We start from the raw sequence: 3,720 nt of genomic DNA on the forward strand, positions 1-3,720 counted from the left end.
GATAGGCTGCATCCATAATGGGGTGCCTTCTATCCATAGTACCTCTTCACCTCCAGAAATAGAGAGCTTCGATAAGTGCTCAATAGGGACGACCTTTAGCAGCTCTGAATCCTTACTGCTGGCCAATTTTGAAAGGACGTTTGCATGTGCATTCTCTAGGCGGGGGACTTGAGTCAGTTCGAACCTTTCAAAATGAGGAACTAGGTCCAGAACCAACTTCAAGTACGCAATCATGCTACCATCTTTGGCTGCAAAGTTTCCGTTGACCTGGTTCACTATAAGTTGAGAGCTACTGCTCGCCAGGAGCCTTCTGACCAGCATCTTCTTAGCAAGTCTAAGACCTGCCAGAAGGTCCTCGTATTCAGCAGCGTTGTTCGAGGCTTTGAAACCGAACCTTACTGCACAATTTAGCTTGTGGCCTTCTGGACTTTCCAATACGATCCCTGGCCCAGAGCCAGTCTCTCCTGAGGACCCATCAACAAACAGTTTCCATGTGGGGGGCTCCGCTAGTTCCATTATCGTCTCCATTTCTGAGGATTTGACAAACTCAACCATAAAATCAGCAAGGGCCTGGCCCTTGACGGCATGTCGAGGTCGAAACGTTAGATCGAATTCACTGAGCTCGATTGCCCATTTTAACAGACGTCCTGATGCATTTGTTTTCTGCATCACCTGCTTCAGTGGGAAGTTGGTGAGAACTTGAATTGAGTGGACTTGGAAGTACGGCCTCAGTTTTCTTAAGGCTGTGATAAGGGCGAGTGCCAGTTTCTCCATGTCTAGGTAGGGTGTTTCAGCTGGGAGAAGTGCTTTGCTAACGTAGTACACTGGCAACTGACGCTCACTTTCTTCTCTGACTAGGATGGCGCTGACCGCCACGTCCAAAATCGCTAAGTACAGCAGTAGTGACTCATCCAGTTGAGGTTTTGACAAGAGGGGCACCTCTCCGAGGTGCTTTTTTAGCGCCTGGAAGGCTTCCTCACATTTCGAAGTCCATTGGAATTTCTTTCCTTGTTTCAGCACATTGAAGAAAGGCAAGTTTTTATCTGTGGCCCTGGAGATGAAGTGATTGAGTGCGGCTATCCGACCATTGAGGCTTTGGACCTCCTTTGGTTTCTGAGGTGACTTCATCTCTAGCAAAGCCATTATTTTCACTGGATTTGCTTCAATTCCTCTTTGATTGACAATATACCCCAAGAATTGACCCGATGCCACTCCAAAGGTGCACTTGAGGGAATTCAATTTCATATTATACTTTCTAAGTATCTGAAAAGTTTGGTCGAGGTGACTTACGTGTTTGGCCAATCTCTGATATGTAGCTCCGACATTCTTCAATCCGAAGGGCACGACTTTGTAGCAATACAGACCTCTGTCCGTAATGAACGATGTAGCTTCCTCATCAGGTTAGAACGTGGGTATCTGGTTATACCCTAAGTATGCATCCATGAAGCTCAGTAGTTCATGTCCAGCAGTGGAATCCACAAGTTGGTCTATTCTTGGAAGTGGAAAGCTGTCTTTAGGGCACGCCTTATTCAGGTTTGTGAAGTCTACGCACACCCTCCACTTCCCGCTGAGCTTTTTCACCGGAACCGGGTTGGATATCCACTTCGGGTAGATGGCTTCCCTTATGAAGTCACTTCAACTAAGCTTGCTCACTTCGTCTTTTAGTACCTCGTATCTTTTCGAATTGAGGGCACGTCTCTTCTGTCTATGGGGGCACAAGAGGGGTTGATGTTAAGGTGATGACAACTGATTCTCGGATCTATTCCCACCATATCTTCATGCTTCCATGCGAAGACATCCAAGTTCCTTTTCAGGAAGCTTATTATTTCTACTTTTGCTTCAGGGGACAATGCCTTCCCTAAACGAAAGACCTAACTGGGGTCTTCTAGGTTGGTTCAGAGTCAATTATTCAGGGATCTAACTCATCAAGAGGGTGCCCTTGTTCAGGGGCCTCTTCCATGTCGACATCTTCCTCTTGCTCAGAGGTATGCCCTTGTTCAGGAGCGTCGAGCATTTCCACGTCTATACTGGCTTCAATGGGAACTTCAGTTATGATTACATTAATAGTTCGGGGTTCCGACTTTCTCAGTGAGTTCAAGTAGCATGCCCTAGAGCCCATTTGGTCGCTTCGAACCGTCGCAATCCCATGTTCAGTTGGAAATTTCATGCACAAGTAGTGGATGGATGTGACAGCCCAAAGATTTTTCAATGCGGGTCTGCCCAATACCCCATGATAGGCCGATCTGTGGTCCACCACTAAGAATTTCATGAAGTGTTGGGCCACTAGGGGTGCTGAACCCATCTTGATGGGCAAAGTGATCCGTCCTTGTGGAACGATACTATCTCCAGTGAATCCAAATAGTGGGTCGGTCATGGAGATCAACCCATGTTCAATCTGCATTTTGTCAAAGGTGGAGCCGAACAATATGTTCACCGAACTTTCATTATCGACGAGCATGCGTTTGAGCCCGTTTCTGACCACTACGGCTCTCACAACCAGTGTGTCGCAATGGGGATGGTGAACTCCTTGCGCATCTTCCTGGGAGAACGTAATTGGGGCCATCCTGTTGGCTTCTTGGGACTCATTCACAATGTAAGTGATCATTGGTAGGTCCTTCGCTTCCCTTGTATAATTCCTTTAGGCATTCCTTGTGTTGTCGTCGACATGAGGTTTCCCAATGATAGTGTCGATTTCCCTGATGACTTGGCCCCCAACAAATGGGGCCTGATCTCTCTATCTGAACTCTCCTCGATCCCGAGATTCTCTTCTCCGGGGTGATTGCTCTCTGTGCCTTTGATCTCCCCTGTTCAAGGAGACAGATCTGGGAGGATAGTCATTCCTCTTGGAGAGATGTGGGTCGATCTGGTCTGAGCGTCAAGGAGTGTCTCTGCATTCATTGGTATCATGCCCATACAGTTGATGGAAAGTGCAAAACCTTGCTCCTTCCAAGGGCTTGTTTGATCGCTTCTTTTTCTTTTCTTGCTATCGATTCTTCCAGATGACCCTGCTTCGCTAAGAACATTTTCATATGCCAATACTGGCACTGCATTTAGTATGGCAGAAGCTAGTGCCTGTCTGGAGGACCTGCCTGAGTCCATTGATGAGTAACAAGGTGTGCTGCGGATCCTCGACCTACCTGCCTCTGAGGCGGAGGGAGTCCCTGCACGACACGGTTTTGATGATAAATCATTTCTTCAATCACAATTTCCACTCTCATCATTTCCACCAATTCGTCATAGGTGGAGGGATTCTTGCTGCGCACATCCCTCCAGAACAAAGTGTTCATGTTGAGCCTGCCTTTCAGGGCTGAAAGAGCTTCTCTATCAATGACATGTTCACAGTAGGTGATTTCGTCTGTAAACCTAGCAAGATAGTTTTTCAGCGTCTCCCTAGGGGCCTGCCTCATATCTTGCAGATGTTGCACTGGTGCCTTTCCTTCTCTGCTTGAGAGGTATTGGTTCAAAAATGCTTTCTTCAAATCTGGCCAACTTCTAATGCTTAGGGGAGGAAGCCTGCTGCACCACACTTCGGCGGCTCCGTTTAGTGTTAAATGGAAGGCTCTACATTTCAAAGCGGGCGAGGCTCCCCTTAGGCTCATCTGTGTCATGTACTTGGTGAGGTACTTCTCCGGGTCCTCCTTTCCTTCATACTTGGGGATCTTGGGGGGCATGAAATTTGCTGGTATTGAGAAGCTTCAGATCTCCCTTGAGAAAGGGAGG

Source organism: Olea europaea, chromosome 21, assembly GCF_002742605.1.
Source record: "Olea europaea var. sylvestris chromosome 21, O_europaea_v1, whole genome shotgun sequence".
Taxonomy (NCBI): Eukaryota; Viridiplantae; Streptophyta; class Magnoliopsida; order Lamiales; family Oleaceae; genus Olea; species Olea europaea.